Below are 18,478 nucleotides of genomic sequence, written 5' to 3' on the forward strand. Positions count from 1 at the left end.
GTTGAGTGTTGCAGTCATTTCAGTCCCTGTAGTAGCTGACGCGTATAGTGTTGAGTCATCCGCATACATCAACACTCTGGCTTTACTCAAAGTCAGTGGCATGTTGTTAATAAATATTTTAAAAAGCAAGGGACCTAAACAGCTACCCTGGGGAATTCCTGATTCTAACTGGATTATATTTTAGAGGCTTCCATTAAATAACACCCTCTGTGTTCTGTTAGACAAGTAATTCTTTATTCACATTATAGCAGGGGGTGTAAAGCCATAACACATATGTTTTTCCAGCAGCAGACTATGATCGATAATGTCAAAAGCTGGACTGAAGTCTAACAAGACAGTCCCCACAATCATTGTATCATCAATTTCTCTCAGCCAATCATCGGTCATTTGTGTAAGTGCTGTGCTTGTTGAGTGTCCTTCCCTATAAGCATGCTGAAATTCTGTTATCAATTTGTTTACTGTGAAATACATTTTATCTGGTTAAACACCATTTTTTTCAAGAAGTTTACTAAGGGTTGGTAACAGGCTGATTGGTCAGCTATTTGAGCCAGTAAAGAGGGCTTACTACTCTTGGGTAGTGGAATAACTTTAGCTTCCCTCCAGGTGTCACAGCTGTCGAAAGGAGCGGACCAAAGTGCAGTGTGTGTTTCGTTCCACATATTTATTTCATTTGTGAAACTATGCAATACATCAAATAACTGAATAAACAAGAACATCAAACAGTGACGCAGAGGAGAAACAAACACTACTCACAAATAATCACCCACAAAAACCAGGAAGAAAAACCCCTACTAAAGTATGATCTCCAATTAGAGACAACGAGGAACAGCTGCCTACAATTGGAGATCATCCCAAACAAGCCAACATAGAAATAGAAAAACACAAAACACCCCCTGTCACGCCCTGACCTACTCTACCATAGAAAATAACATCTTACTATGGTCAGGACGTGACACCAGGCCTGAGGACACACGCTCTCTAGTAGGCTTAAATTGAAGATGTGGCAAATAGGAGTGGCAATATCATCTGCTATTATACACAGTAATTTTCCATCCAGATTGTCAGACCTCAGTGGCTTGTCATTGTTGATAGACAACAAAAAATGTTCCTCTTCCACACTGACTTTACAAAATTCAAAACTATAATTCTTGTCTTTCATAATTTGGTCCGATATACTTGGATGTGTAGTGTCAGCGTTTGTTGCAGGCATGTCATCCCTAAGTTTGCTTATCTTACCAATGAAAAAGTAATTAACCTGTTAGGGCTAGGGGGCAGTATTTACACGGCCGGATAAAAAACGTACCCGATTTAATCTGGTTACTACTCCTGCCCAGTAACTAGAATATGCATATAATTATTGGCTTTGGATAGAAAACACCCTCAAGTTTCTAAAACTGTTTGAATGGTGTCTGTGAGTATAACAGAACTCATATGGCAGGCAAAAACCTGAAGATTCTGAACAGGAAGTGGCCTGTCTGACAAGTACTTGTTCATCTTGGCTCTTTTTATTGAAGACTGAGGATCTTTGCTGTAACGTGACACTTCCTACGGCTCCCATAGGCTCTCAGAACCCGGGAAAAAGCTGAATGATATCGAGGCAGCCCCAGGCTGAAACACATTATCGCGTTTGGATAGTGGCCGATCAGAGGGCCGTCAGACTAAGGCTCGTGCACGAGGGGATCCCATGGTTTTACTTTCTCTCTCGTTGAATGTAAACAGGCTTTGCCGGTCGGAATATTATCGTTTTTTTACGAGAAAAATGGCATAAAAATTGATTTTAAACATCGGTTGACATGCTTCGAAGTACGGTAATGGAATATTTAGAATTTTTTTGTCACGAAATGGCTGTTGAGTAGGTGGGACGCAAGCTAGTTGCTTGGAAATGGCTGTGTGGTTTTTTGTGTCTATGTACTCTCCTAACATAATCTAATGTTTTGCTTTCGCTGTAAAGCCTTTTTGAAATCGGACAACGTGGTTCGATTCAGAAGTGTATCTATAAAATGGTGTAAAATAGTCCTATGTTTGAGAACTTTGAATTATGACATTTTGTGGTTTTAAATTTGGCGCTCTGACTGTTGAATAGTGTGAGACGATTTCGTCCCACCTCCCCTAGAGAGGTTAACAGATTGATTTCCACCCTTGCCATTCCCAGTGGTGAAAAGCTTTAAGGCTAGGCGGGACGAATTCGTCCCACCTACGTAACAGCCACTGCTATCCTGTGGCGCGATTTTCAAAACCTTAAAAATCCTATTACTTCAATTTCTCAAACATATGACTATTTTACAGCCATTTAAAGACAAGACTCTCGTTAATCTAACCACACTGTCCGATTTCAAAAAGGCTTTACAACGAAAGCAAAACATTAGATTATGTCAGCAGAGTACCAAGCCAGAAATAATCAGACACCCATTTTTCAAGCCAGCATATAATGTCACCAAAACCCAGAAGACAGCTAAATGCAGCACTCACCTTTGATGATCTTCATCAGATGACAACCCTAGGACATTATGTTATACAATACATGCATGTTTTGTTCAATCAAGTTCATATTTATATCAAAAACCAGCTTTTTACATTAGCATGTGACGTTCAGAACTAGCATACCCCCCGCAAACTTCCGGGGAATTCGCTAACATTTTACTAAATTACTCACGATAAACGTTCACAAAAAGCATAACAATTATTTTAAGAATTATAGATACAGACCTCCTCTATGCACTCGATATGTCCGATTTTAAAATAGCTTTTTGGTGAAAGCACATTTTGCAATATTCTAAGTACATAGCCCAGGCATCACGGGCTCGCTATTTAGACACCCGGCAAGTTTAGCACTCACCATAATCATATTTACTATTATAAAAGTTTGATTACCTTTTGTTGTCTTCGTCAGAATACACACCCAGGACTGCTACTTCAATAACAAATGTTGGTTTGGTCCAAAATAATCCATCGTTATATCCGAATAGCGGCGTTTTGTTCGTGCGTTCCAGACACTATCCGAAATAGTAAAGAAGTGTCGCGCGCATGGCGCAATTCGTGACAATAAAATTCTAAGTATTCCATTACCGTACTTCGAAGCATGTCAACCGCTGTTTAAAATAAATTTTTACGACATTTTTCTCGTAGAAAAGCGATAATATTCCGACAGGGAATCTCCTTTTCGGCAAACAGAGGAAAAAATCCCAAAGGCGGGGGCGGTCGGGGTCATGCGCATAAGCCAGTGTCCCTTGATCGGCCACTTGAGAAAGGCGATAATGTGTTTCAGCCTGGGGCTGGAATGACGACATTCTGTTTTTTCCCGGGCTCTGAGCGCCTATGGACGACGTGGGAAGTGTCACGTTAGAGCAGAGATCCTTAGTAAATGATAGAGATGGAAAACAAGTTCAAGAAATGGTCAGACAGGCCACTTCCTGTAAAGGAATCTCTCAGGTTTTGACCTGCCATTTGAGTTCTGTTAAACTCACAGACACCATTCAAACAGTTTTAGAAAATTTAGGGTGTTTTCTATCCATATGTAATAAGTATATGCATATTCTAGTTACTGGGTAGGAGTGGTAACCAGATTAAATCGGGTATGTTTTTTATCCAGCCGTGTCAATACTGCCCCCTATCCTAAACAGGCCATCGAGGAGTCGCGTTTTCTTTTGGAGATTGGTTCTCCTTGTTTTACTCTCCACCATGTTTAGGCGTTACTTGATTTCATAACATTTGTTGATACATTTCTCTAGCCTTATGATTTGTTTTGTGTTGTTATCCAGATGGAAGTTTTTGACCCACCAGTATGTGAAGTGTTAGACTAAATATTAACTTACATATATTGAATATTATGTCTTCATCTTGAGGTGATATGCGCTGCTGTGTTCAGTCCACCATCTTCTTTCCTTGGAACATTTCAGGAGGAGGAACCGTGGTTACATACATAGGGTATGTGTATGCAGGTATGTATGCAGTCAAATGGCCATCAAGCTAATGATCTAATACACTTGTTCAAACAGGTATCACTGTGCACTCACGCTTATAAATCTAATGATCTAATAAATCGCATGCACACGCAAGCACACACACACCAAGTGTGTCGAAATATTGCCACTTTATTTCCGAAATATTGCCTTTTGTGTTCTCTAAATATTGCCACTTTATTCACAAAATGTAAATTTGACTATATTATTCTGTAAATCTTGTCGCTTTCTTCTCCAAATATTTCCACTTATTTTTAAAGGAGTATTATGCAAAAAACAATAATCCAAGTACCACCCATCACTGTTTATTTTTTTATTGTCTTCACTTGTGCCTAATAGGCATGCATAGAATGCAGATGGGATCCAAGGTGAATGGAAAATCATTTAGTTTTGGATCTTCTAGTGTTTACATTAATGTTACAGCACTTACTTTGTGAATTCTGAGTGTTTTTTTGTCTGTAGTCAGCTGGGGGAAAAACACACACGAAACGTTATTATTATTATAATCTTTGACTTTAATTGACATGGTGCCTGTTGAGACACTGATCTTTTTGGCATAATCTTTTTCTGACCTTTTCATATTGTGTGATCCCATACGATTTCCCCCTCCACATCACTGATTAGCTTCATACTGAAGTCAACATCTGCATCTTCTATGAACACCTCAAAGAAGTTTGGTGTAGTGTTGTCATATCTCAGCTTCATTTTCTGTGGAGGCAGTAGATGAGGTTTTTTTTTAAGTTTAGGATATTAAAATTGCTATTGCTTTTTGGATTAGATTGATATTCTGTGGGAGCTCAAACCATACAGGAGGTTTAACTTCAGCAGAAGGAGACGACGTTGTGAGGCTGAACCAATCCTTCATCCGAAGGGACTTCACTGGTTGCGGCTTTCTGATACTCCTGTATCCATAAGACTGCTCCTTTTTCTTCATTGCCTGAAGAAGCATAAGCTAACATGTCCTTATCAAACATGTCCTCATCACACATGACATTTTGTTGGATTTTGTGGTGTGAAATTGAATTCAATGAATGAACTATATAATATATTCTAAATCGGAAACCCAGAGAACTGCCACGAGATGTTTTGACAGAGTAACACCATATCTGACTTTTTTTACAGCCCGTCCACCCCCCCTCTTTGGAGGACAAAAATAAACTTTGTTTTTACAGCTTTTTCTTTCGTTGTTACAAGTACTTTATACACACATTTTACATATGTCACATATTTTTTTTAATACTTTTTCTTCAGTAGTTACATAGCAAGAATACATTAATTTGATATACATTACATCTAGATATACATGTCAATTAGTATATTTGAATTTAACCATATTATATTAGTATTTTTATTTTAGTGAGAGGTCTAATGCTTTAATATTTAATCATTTTAGCCCCCGAACTCATATTCATTATATAAATAAGCATGTTTTATTTTGTCTGGCTTGCCATTACAAATAAAGTGAAATATGTTCTGTTCAAATCATTTAAAAGACAAATCCTTTGGTCTAAGCAGGGCCACAAGTAAAGAGGTAAACTGGGATATGACTAAATAATTAATCAGGGTGACTTTTTCCACAAATTGACAGGTATTTACCTTTCCATGGTAGCCAGATCTTATATATTTTTGTTGTAAAAATTTGTTGTAGTAAGTTCCTTTATTTCTTTAGGGTTATGAATACCACCGGTCCACTTCACCGTCGGACCATTTTATTGGTATACTAGACCTTAATGTAAAATATATACCTCATATGGTACACTTATTATATATGTAGTTTGGTTGTAATCCAGAGAGGTTAGAAAAATTATCTAGATCCTCTATGAGGCTGTGCAGGGATCCAGATTGTGGATTTAAGAGAACATTTGAATCGTCAGAGTACAATGACACCTTTGTTTTTAAGAATTTCTAACCCCTCTATATTATTGTTGGATCTAATTTTATTCCCTAAAATTGTGATTGTCATAATAAATGGATATGCCGACAGTGGATAACCTTGTTTTACTCCTCTTGACAGTTTACAGTTATACTTTCTGAGAAGGTGACAGTATTTACTATTTTACACCTAGGGTTACTATACATAACTTTAACCCATTGTATAAGAGATTCTCCAAAATTAAAATACTCCAGGCATCTAAATATATATTCCAGTTGTACTTTATCAAAAGCCTTTTCAAAATCTGCTATGAATAACATACTTGGTTTCCTAGATTTTTCATAGGGTTCTATTGTTTCAAGTACTTGTCTTACGTTATCTCAATGTATCTTCCATGTAAAAAAAACCTGTCTCATCAAGATGAATTATATCCGACAACACCTTTTCAATTCTATGTGCTATTCATTTTGATGGGATTCTTGCATCACAACACTGGTGTAATGGGCTTCCAATTTGTTTCAATTAACTGGATCTTTATACTTACCCCCTGGGTCCTGTTTCAGTAAAAGTGAAATCAGACCTTCTTGCTGAGTACCTGATAGTTTACTATTTTTATTGGAGTGGTTATAGATGCTAATAGCAGATCTTTAGTAGATCAAAAAAGGTTTCATATAGAGTGCATTTGGAAAGTTTTCAAAATGTATACATTTTTTCCACCTCATCAATCTACACACAGTACCCCATAATGACAAAGCAAAAACAAGTTTAGACATTTTGCAAATCTGTAAATATATATATAAAAATGAAATATTATATCTACATAAGTATTCAGACCCTTTACTCAGTATTTTGTTGAAACAGCTTTGGCAGTGATTACATTCTCAAGTCTTCTTGGGTATGATGCTATGAGCTTGGCACATCGGTATTTGAGGAGTTTCTCCCATTCTTCTCTGCTGATCCTCTTAGCTCTGTCAGGTTGGATGGGGAGCGCAGCTATTTTCAGGACTCTCCAGAGATGTTTGATTGGGTTCAAGTCCGGGCTCTGGCTGGGCCACACAAGGACATTCATAGACTTGTCCCAAAGCCACTCCTGTGTTGTCTTGGCTGTGTGCTTAGGGTCATTGTCCATAACCCCATTCTTAGGTCCTGAGCGCTCTGGAGCAGGTTTTCATCAAAGATCTCTCTGTACTTTGCTCCATTCATTTTTCCCTCAAGCCTGACAAGTTTCCCAGTCCCTGCTGCTGAAAATCATCCCCACAGAATTATGTTACCACCACCGTGCTTCACCATAGGGATGGTGTCAGGTTTCCTCCAGATGGGATTCTTGGCATTTAGGCCAATCTTGGTTTCATCAGACCAGATAATCTTGTTCCTCATGGTCAGAGTCGTTTAGCTGCCTTTTGGCAAACTCCAAGCAGGCTGTCAAGTGCCTTTTACTGAGGAGTGGCTTCCATCTGGCCACTCTACCATAACGGCTGCATAAGTGCTGCAGTTGTCAAGTTGTAGAAACATCTCAAGAATGATCAATGGAAACAGGATGCACCTGAGCTCAATTTTGAGTCTCATAGTAAAGGGTCTGAATACTTATGTAAATAAGGTATTTCAAATCAAATCAAATTTATTTATATAGCCCTTCGTACATCAGCTGATATCTCAAAGTGCTTTACAGAAACCCAGCCTAAAACCCCAAACAGCAAGCAATGCAGGTGAAAGAAGCACGGTGGCTAGGAAAAACTCCCTAGGAAAAACTCCCTAGAAAGGCAAAAACCTAGGAAGAAACCTAGAGAGGAACCAGGCTATGAGGGGTGGCCAGTCCTCTTCTGGCTGTGCAGGGTGGATATTATAACAGAACATGGTCAAGATGTTAAAATGTTCATAAATGACCAGCATGGTCAAATAATAATAATCATAGTAGTTGTCGAGGGTGCAACAAGCACGTCTGGTGAACAGGTCAGGGTTCCATAGCCACAGGCAGAACAGTTGAAACTGGTGCAGCAGCACGGCCAGGTGGACTGGGGACAGCAAGGAGTCATCATGCCAGGTAGTCCTGAGGCATGGTCCTAGGGCTCAGGTCCTCCGAGAGAAAGACAGAAAGAGGGAAAGAGAGAATTAGAGAGAGCATATTTAAATTCACACAGGACACCGGATAAGACAAGAGAAATACTCCAGATGTAACAGACTGACCATAGGCCCCCGACACAAACTACTGCAGCATAAATACTGGAGGCTGAGACAGGAGGGATCAGAAGACACTGTGGCCCCATCCGATGATACCCCCGGACAGGGCCAAACAGGCAGGATATAACCCCACCCACTTTGCCAAAGCACAGCCCCCACACCACTATTTCTGTTTTTCATTTTTAATACATTTGCTAAAATTGCTTTGTCAGTATGGGGTATTGTGTGAAGATTGAGGATTTTTTTTATTTAATAAATTTTAGAATAAGTCTTTAACGTAACAAAATGTGAAGAAAGGGAAGGGGTCTGAATACTTTCCAAATGCACTGTACCTCAACTGGTATGCCATCCAGCCCTAGAGTTTTCCCTGACCTAAAGGTTTTAATTGCATCAAGAAGTTCATCCTCTGCGATTTGACCCTCACACAAGTCTTTCTGTACAGCTATTAATTATTTAATTTTTTTCTCTTTCAAAATATAATTTGGTGAATCCTGGATTTCTATGTTTTAGATTCCAAAAGAATTTGGTGCATTTTTCAAAATGTCCATCCAATTAATTACATTTTTTATAATACATTATACTTGATCATTCTCAAATAAGTTCCTCCATTGTCACGTCCTGACCATAGAGAGCTCTTATTTTCTATGATAGAGTAGGTCAGGGCTTGACTGGGGGGTTTATCTAGTTTATTTATTTCTGTTGTGTTCTAGTTTATTTTTTCTATGTTGGGGTTTTTGTATGATTCCCAATTAGAGGTAGGTGGTCATTGTTGTCTCTAATTGGGGATAATATTTAAGTAGTTTTTCCTACCTGTGTTTGTGGGATATTATTTTGAGTTAGTGCATGTTGCAGCTCTATCGTCACGGTTTGTTGTTTGTTTATAGTTTATTGTTTGTCTTACTAAGTTTCACATAATAATAAAGATGTGGAATGATACTCATGCTGCGCCTGAGTCCGATTCTTCTAACGGATGTGACATCCATTTATTTGTGTTTTTCCTCTAACTTATTATGTGCCTCTATTGAACAGTTTTAATTGCTATCCATCTTTACTGTTATTTCTTCTATTTCCTTTGTTAATGTGAACTCTTTTGACAGAAAGAGTTTTTGTTATAATGATGAGTATTGAATTGCATGACCTCTGAAGACAGATTTAAAATTGTCCCTTACAATAAGTGGATCTGCTGTACCTATGTTATGTAGGAAAAGGTCAGTTATAAAATCCTTTGTCTTGGTTAAAAACAGATTGTCATACAATAGGCTTTTATTCAATTTCCAATATCCTTGCCCACATGGACATTCTGTAAGAGTAATGTGGATGCCAATTATTTGATGGTCTGACAGCATTCTGCCCCCTATCAACACTTTTTTTAAACTTTTGGTGCCAGCACGAAGGGTAGATGAAAGTAATCATGACGGCTAGTTTGATTAAGCCTCCTCCATGTATAACTCACTGAGTCTGGATTTAAGCCTTGTATATCCGCGAGTTCTAATGTGTCCATGATATTTGTAATTTCCCTCAGTGCACGAGGGTGATAGTTTGTAGTGTGATTTCTTTTATGATTTACGGTCCATTGAGGTACTTAAAACTGTATTTTATTCTCCCACCATAATAATCGGACTCTTAACCCCACAGTTTCCCAACAACAGAAGTCCACCAAATTCCCCTGGTTTTGGATGGAAAATAAACAGCTGTTTTTCAGTCTGTAGGAACCGTATTTACTCATTTTGGGTGCCGGTACTGTTTATATTTAGGTGAAGGAGCTCCACAATACTTTTGAGCTAATATTCTATATGAGGAACAGGATCTCAAGCAGTGAGCTCCTGCCCAAGTCAAGCACTGAATAGGAGCATGGCAATGTCTAGACAATTATATACTGTATATTAAATGTATTTTTTTACCCACTGGTATTATCTGCATTGATAACATTGAGAGATTATTTAACCACAGAGGAGAACAATAAGTGGAAATTACCTGTTCCACAGAAGAATCACAGGGTACCAGATATGCATGTAGCGTGAGGAATGCTGTCTTGGCCTGGTAGAGCAGCAAGTCACAGTGGGCTTTCACTGGACAGCCAGATCTCACGAGAACTCCTTTTGGAGAGAAGGATGGATGGACGATCTTGACGTGGAAGCGGGTGACTTCATCCACTTGTTCTACTGTAAATTTATAAATTCTCAGACTCTATTTGTTATTTTTCTTTTTTTTTTACAATTAATTAAACACATGCAATGAAGTCAGACTGTCTTCTTTAAATAAGTGTTAGCAGGTATATTCAATCTAGTCATTATTATTAGTATCTTAAAACAGAATTGTTGGATAACAAAACGTAAAGTTTTTAATCGTCTGTATTATGGCGAGGGACTAATACATTCCAGGAATGTACCTGAACATTGGGGCTTCTTTAGTGATGGCCACAGGTTCAACCTGAACCCAGTTGGTAGATTCCTGAATAAGAGAACATTGATCTCTGATGATCACAGATACACTGAATTCATTAGATAAATATTAAACATCATAGTGTAAAGGCAGCCTGGTCTCATAGACTAGACGTGACATAGTCAATGTAAATCAGGGACACTTAAATTAGTATGATATGTTACGTTTGTACGGTTACATGAGACATAGGTCACTTAAGGCAAAAACAAAAGGTGGCTGGTCAGAGTGGATGGGTAGCTGTTTAACCTGTTATGGCTAGGGGGCAGTATTTTCACGGCTGGATAAAAAACATATCCGATTTAATCTGGTTACCACTCCTACGCAGTAACTAGAATATGCATATACTTATTACATATGGATAGAAAACACCCTAAAGTTTCTAAAACTGTTTGAATGGTGTCTGTGAGTATAACAGAACTCATTTGGCAGGCAAAAAACTGAGAAGGTTTCATGCAGGAAGTGGCCTGTCTGACAAGGTGTCGTTCTTCTTGTCTCTGTTTATTGAAGAGTGAGGATCTTAGCTGTCCCGTGACACTTCCTACGGCTGCCATAGGCTCTCAGAAGGCGGCAAAAAGCTGAATCGTGGCTTTGCAGGCTCTGGTTGAAAAAAGTAGCGCGTTTGGGTAGTGGCTGGTTACAGTACTGTGAGACTCAGGCGCTTGCCCGCGTCGACCCCATGCTATGTTTTCTTTCGTCTGTTTACCTAAACGCAGATTCCCGGTTGGAATATTATTGCTTTTTTACGAGAAAAATGGCATAAAAATTGATTTTAAACATCGGTTGACATGCTTCGAAGTACGGTAATGGAATATTTAGAAATCTTTTGTCACGAATTGCGCCATGCTCGTGACCCTTATTTACACTTCGGATAGTGTCTTGAACGCACGAACAAAACGCCGCTATTTGGATATAACGATGGATTATTTTGGACCAAACCAACATTTGTTATTGAAGTAGCAGTCCTGGGAGTGCATTCTGACGAAGACAACAAAGGTAATCAAACTTTTGTAATAGTAAATCGGAGTTTGGTCAGGGCTAAACTTGGTCAGTATCTAAATGGCTAGCCGTGATGGCTGGGCTATCTACTGAGAATATTGCAAAATGTGCTTTCACCGAAAAGCTATTTTAAAATCGGACATATCGAGTGCATAGAGGAGTTCTGTATCTATAATTCTTAAAATAATTGTTATGTTTTTTGTGAACGTTTATCGTGAGTAATTTAGTAAATTCACCGGATGTTTGCGGGGGGGATGCTAGTTCTGAACGTCACATGCTAATGTAAAAAAGCTGGTTTTTGATATAAATATGAACTTGATTGAACAAAACATGCATGCATTGTATAACATAATGTCCTAGGGTTGTCATCTGATGAAGATCATCAAAGGTTAGTGCTGCATTTAGCTGTGGTTTTGTTTTTTGTGACAGTATATGCTAGCTTGAAAAATGGGTGTCTGATTATTTCTGGCTGGGTACTCTGCTGACATAATCTAATGTTTTGCTTTCGCTGTAAAGCCTTTTTGAAATCGGACAGTGTGGTTAGATTAACGAGAGTCTTGTCTTTAAAATGCTGTAAAATAGTCATATGTTTGAAAAATGGAAGTTTTCGGATTTTAGACGAATTTGTATTTCGCGCCACGCCCATCAATGGATATTGGAGCAGGTGTTCCGCTAGCGGAACGTCTAGATGTAAGAGGTTATTAACAGACAGCAGACAACTTGTGACCACTGTGACACTAATAACAGGAAGAAGGTCTCCCCACCCAGGGAGGGGATAAACCTTTAGGCTTGCAGTAGATTATGTAGCATGTGTAGGATATGATAAGCAATGTATGTAGTGGAGAAAACTTGTAAACAGCATTGACAATGTTAGAGAAGAGGAGAGGCATTTGTATGACGAAATGTGTAATATGAAAGGCTGTGTGCATTGAATGAATTTCAGAGCTCTCGTGAATAAACATTACGATCATTGTAAGCTGGGTCTCCGTCTGTTTCATTCAACTAGAATCTTACAAATTCTGGGTTACAGACTGAGTAGTTTAATTGAATTTCAGCTTAAGAACATTGAGAACTTATTTCTCCTAACAATCTCACAGAACTATATTGAGATTCACTTTCTATTATCTTCCATACTCTCTCTGCTCTGATAGACATGAGCCTGCAACTAATCTCTCCAACGTTGCATTTCATCATTTATTTCCTTATAGAATCATAGCCGCGGAAGGGTGCTGGAGGTGCCGCAGCACCCCTGATAAATTGAAATACATTTGCCAAAGTTGTAGAATTACTGCTATTAATATTAATTATTACTGTTCAGAAATAAATGTAATAATTCAGAGTACTCCACCAGGAGTAGGCCTATAATTCAGCCACAAAGGATCAATAATAAATACATAGCCTGGCTGAGATTGTGTGTAGCCCAATCACAAGGCATGCCTACAGTCGGAATTGCGGAAAATCTGTAAGTGAACAGCATGAAGCCAAAACAGGCATGTCGCAATATTTCTAATAAACTGAACAAAAATATGAACTATATGTAAAGTGTTGGTCTCATGTTTCATGAGCTGAAATAAAAGATCCCAAATATTTAGCAGTAAGTCCAATCAGCCTCACTACCGCAGTCCACCTGTAAAGCGAGCGGTTTGCTGATGTCAATGTTGTGAACAGAGTGCCGCATGGTGGCGGTGGGGTTATGGTAGGGGCACACACAATGTATGGAAAACTAACACAATTGCATTTTATCGATGGCAATTTCAATGCACAGAGATACTGTGAAGAGATCCTGAGGCCCATTGTTATGCTAGTCATCCGCCTCATCACCTCATGTTTCAGCATGATAATGCACTACCCAATGTCGCAAGGATCTGTACACAATTCCTGGAAGCTGAAAATGTCCCAGTTCTTCCAATGGACTGCATACTCACCAGACATGTCACCCATTGAGCATGTTTGGGATGCTCTGGATCGACGTGTACAACAGCATGGTCCAGTTCCTGCCAATATCCAACAAATTTGCACAGCCTTTGAAGAGAAGTGGGACAACATTCCACAGGCCACAATCAACAGCCTGATCAACTCTAAGAGAAGGAGATGTGTTGGCCGCATGAGGAAAATGGTGGTCACACCAGATACTGACTGTTTTTTTGATCCACATTCCTACCTTTTTTAAGGTCTCTGCATATTTTTATACCCAATCATGTGAAATCTATAGATTAGGGCGTAATGAATTTATTTAAATTGACTGATTTCCTTATATGAACTGTGACTCAGTTAAAACTTTGAAATTGTTGTATGTTGCGTTTATATTGTTGTTCAGTATACAATCAGGGGAAAGCACAGGTTGGAAAGCAAATGACTCTACTGAAAATAGAAGACTAATCTGTCCGTAGGCTACCAACGTTATCAACTTCCAAAAAGGCCTATTGAGCAAACAGCATTGTTTTACAAAGAAAAACAAGAAAGAGTTGGCTTTAAGAATGAGCACATCGGCCATCGCAGGTGAGTGAACTGCGCATCATTGGGTGAGTGAGTGAAACTGGAAAGCTTTTTTAGGACTATAATTTCCTCCTCAATAGGTGTGTCTCCACACACCAAGGCCTAAGCTATTGATCGATTCACGACAAGGTTGTTTTTATTGATCTCAGTTTGTCAGGGTCAAAGTAGCCTGTCATTTTGATAATTTGTGAGTTATTAAAAAAGATTCTGCTCAAGTCTCCAGTCATCTAAAATGATGTAACATTGTATGAAATGCATTCATAAAAGGCCACGTTTTTCCCGAACCCTAGGCTTCCAAGTAGCTCTATTCTAATGCATATCAGCCAACAAGAAAAAGTGATGATAATGCATGCAATGCTTTATTACGAAGGGGATTTTTTTTAATGCCTTCTGGTACCTAAGAGCCACCCAGGTCACCCCCTCTTGCAATCACTTTTTTTTCCCAGCACCTCCCAATTTACAAATTAAGCACTTGTTTTTTTCTCAGAGTGCATCTGCCAGCTGTGAAACTGGAGCAAAATGTAGGAATTCCCCAAAATATTTTTGTGAGAAGAAAAAACTATTCATGAATACAGAGCACAGTCAACATAGGTGGTGGTAAAGAAGTTACATTTGTCAAACATTTATCTATTACTATTGTACGCTCTATGAATACTGTAACATTAACTCACCATCACATTAGCACTGCCAATAGGTTGTCTATTTTTGATCTATGAACCAGTCTGCTCAAACCCTCACCCTTTCCCAGGAAAATAAGGGGGCGAAGGTACCTTGAGCGAAGATGCTTCTTGTATGTGTTTTCGTAGGACTCTTCCATCTCTAGAACACATTTGTTGAGGTCAACATTGAATCCCATTTTCTTATGCTCCTCGGGCCAAAACAGCAAAAGGCCTAAGAAGTAAAACTCTGGGGTTTGGTTACCAAAATTGGCCAATAGGCATTTTTCAAGAATACCTCTTAGGATTGGCAAAGGGGTAAGCACTGGAGATGCTGCTTCCACCTTGCTTAAGATGATGTTGGCAAGGATGAAGTTTTGGGCAGCTTTGTTATTATCATGTTTTTTCTTTTTTTCCCATTCTTTTTTTATTTCCCCCCACAAAGTTGTTATTCGGCTCAAGTTAGATTCATCATAGCCCTTATCAAGACAGCAAAGCAGTCCAGGGAAGGCAATGGCCATTTCTTCTTTGAGCTTCTGGAGGGGTACACCTATTCCAGACTCTGAGTGTATAGGTGTGCATGTCCCCACGTATTTGCGGTAGCAGTTCTTGACATCAGTCCAAATGTCGGTTCATTTTTCTCTATGCTGGGCTTGGAGTAAGTCAGGTAACCATCAAAAAACTCACATTTCCTCTCCACCTCATCCCTGAGGCTGCTGATGAGTGGCTTGTACTTGAAGAGCTTTTTTTGTCCGATTTGATAAGGAGTCAGCGGATATTTCCATGGTAAGGACCTTTTGCCAGTTATTGTCAAGAGAGACAAGCGGGTCAAAAACAATGTTGGCAACCTGTAGATAACCAAATAGTCCTCTGTTGTTGTCCTCTGTTGACTTTGGTCATACCATCATCTTGCATGTCTGCTCCCTGCTCATTTTCAGCAGCCCTTTCCTCATCTTTGAAAGCATCAAAGGCCTTTTTTGACAGTGGCAAAATTTCTTGTGCAGAGATGGAATCCTGCTCTTCGGGAACCTTAAAGGAACCCTGCTCTTTAGGAAACCTGACGGAACCCTGTTCTTTAGGAAAACTGGATCCCTGCTCTACTTTGATCCTGCTCTTCAAATGGTTCTTGTATACTTGCCCTAATGTATCAGCAACAAATGAACTTTTAGGATCTCTGTCTTTCGCTATTTTTGCCCACTTCTCCGCTTTAAAATAGGCTCTTGTCTCAATGTAAAAAACAACGAGCAAGATTTTGAGGAAAAAATGGGTTTTGCTTGAATTTATTTGAAGCTAATTGTAAAACAGATACAACATTGCTTTTAGATTCTTCGCCTTCAATATCTTGAATCAACCTGGAAAACGTGTCTTTTCTCTCTTCTCCCATTTCCCTTTTCGTTAGCATGTCTTGAACTAAAAATTGTTGTACCTCTTCTCTACAAAATTCAGTCAGAAAGTTCCTTGCTGTATCACTCCTGGTCACACCTGCCGTAGCCAGCACCTTAACACACTGCTCTGCAATCAGTGGGTGAGCCATGCGGACATGTTTGTCTTGTCCCTGTCTTGTAGGGAATGTCACTATCAGATGAGTGAAAGGCTCCATTTGCTGCTCAAAGGAAGGACCTCCGTAAATGGGATCTGGAGGCCCAAGGAATTCCTGACATTGAGACTGCAGAAGGTGGGATCCAGGGACATAGGCATTCACCAGTGATAAGAATGCAAGAAGCTGGGAATTTTTAGGTCTATTTTTCCTGGCATCTCCTAAAATGGCACACGTTTCTTTAACATAATCTCCACAGAAATGTTCTCGCATTATGTTAAAGCCATGAAACTGTTTGTGTTCATTGCTGTAGCTTTGACTGATCTCAATCTGTTTCTCCTCAAACTGTTGTCTCTCTGCTTCAGAAAGTTTCGTCCTGAGAATAACATGTCTTGAGTTGTTATGGTCCTCTTGTTTGATAACTGCCTTACGCAAACAGTTTAAAATGATGACCACAGGCATGTTGGTTCTAATGTTTCTCTCTGCAATCTCTTTCATGATGGCACCCTGCAGATTGTCCAGAATACGCTCATCTTCCAGCAGTAAGAGCACAGTGTTCTGGTGGCCTTGACTGCCTGCAGTGAAAAGGTGAATCACCTGCTTGGCAATAGCAGTGATGTCTGACGTAGGGCCTGTTAGAACAGCACACCTCAGTGTTTTCCTCATGTCCCAGAGCACCTGCTTGGCCAGAGTGGTTCCTCCTCTGCCTGGCTGATGCAGCAGCTTGATGGTAGAAGTCAGGTCACCCTTACACTGTTTCTTAATATTTTGTATCAGCTCAGTGTACCCATCTCTTTTGATAAAGGGGGTTGTTTTATCAGCTGAAGTTGCCCTTTCAGCCCAGCAGAAGTTAAGCCATTGAGGTGGGGCTCCTCTGTAAAAATCTACCTCAGTCTTCTTAGCTACTGCGTAGTCTATGTCCTCTTCTTCAAATGCATTTGAGTACAAAACATCCAGAAGTGAAATGGAATCCCTGATTTCACTTCCAACATAAATTTCACAACCACGGGAATTGGACAGGGATGACCCCTTATTGTGTGCCATCTTTTTTTGTCTCCTGTGACAAGCTGAACCAGTTTTCTGAATATTAGTTGTTCTTCATGTGGTGGTATGGACTCTGAAAAAGGAGACAATAGTATTTAAGTAAGAATGTCGAAGGGCATTAACGGTTATAAACAAAAGGCTGTATACAGTAAAAGGCTGTATCTTTGACTTTGTTGGATTTATCTTCTGACAATGCATGCCACTGATAATTGCAGACTGTGTGTTTTGCTTCTTGTTGCTACCTTCTCTTATATGTCTTTTTCAATAACTTTGTTGCAAATTTTACAAGTACCATGCCATCAGAAAGTATTCATACCCCTTGACTTATTCCACATGTTACAGCCTGAATTCAAAATGGATTAAATATATATTTTCCCCCTCACCCATATACACACAATAGCCCGTAATAACAAAGTGAAAACATGTTTTTAGAAATTTTAGCAAATTTATTGAAAATGAAAAATGGAAATATCTCATTTATGTAAGTATGCACACCCCTGAATCAAAACTTTGTAGAAGCACCTTTGGCAGTGATTACAGCTGTGAGTCTCTAAGAGCTTTCCACACCTGGATTGTGCAACATTTAGCCATTATTCTTTGAAAAATTCTTCAAGTTCTGTCAAATTGGTTGTTGGCCAATGCTAGAGAGTCATTTTCAGGTGTTGCCATAGATTTTGACTTCAAGTAGATTTAAGTCAAAACTGTAACTCGGCCCCTCAGGAACATTCACTGTCTTCTTGGTAAGCAACTCCAGTGTAGATTTGGCCTTGTTTTTTAGTTTATTGTCCTGCTCAAAGGTGAGTTCATCTCCCAGTGTCTGGTGGAAATCAGACTGAAGTAGGTTTTTAGGTTTTCCTCTAGGTTTTTGCCTGCTTAGCTGTATTTCGTACATATTTTATGCTGAAATACTCCCCAGTCCTTAACGATTACAAGCATACCCATAACATGATCCAACCACCACTATGCTTGAAAATATGGAGAGTGGTACTGCGTTGTATTGTATTTGCCCCAAACATAACACTTTGTATTCAGGACAAAAAAGTTAATTGCTTTGCCACATTTTTTGCAGTATTACTTTAGTGCCTTGTTGCAAACAGGATGCATGTTTTGGAATATTTAATTTTCACTCTGTCAATTGGGTTAGTATTGTGGAGTAATGACAATGTTGTTGATCAAGCCTCAGATTGGTCCTATCACAGCCATTGAACTGTAACTGTTTTAAAGTCACCATTGAAATCCCTGAGCGGTTTCCTTCCTCTCCGGCAACTAAGTTAGGAAGGACACCTGTTTCTTTGTA

At 39.2% G+C, this 18,478-nt stretch overlaps 1 long non-coding RNA gene across 1 annotated transcript; it reads right to left on the bottom strand.

Annotated features, from left to right (window-relative positions):
* Positions 1 to 4,597: 4,597 nt before the first annotated feature.
* On the bottom strand, positions 4,598 to 11,144 carry LOC106577951 (uncharacterized). Its single transcript, XR_001322245.3, has 3 exons — positions 9,985 to 11,144; positions 4,768 to 4,896; positions 4,598 to 4,667 (listed from the first exon to the last, which is right to left on the bottom strand). It is a non-coding gene; the product is annotated as an uncharacterized LOC106577951 (long non-coding RNA).
* Positions 11,145 to 18,478: the final 7,334 nt, after the last annotated feature.

Source organism: Salmo salar, chromosome 18 (genome assembly GCF_965601325.2).
Source record: "Salmo salar chromosome 18, fSalSal1, whole genome shotgun sequence".
Lineage (NCBI taxonomy): Eukaryota > Metazoa > Chordata > Actinopteri > Salmoniformes > Salmonidae > Salmo > Salmo salar.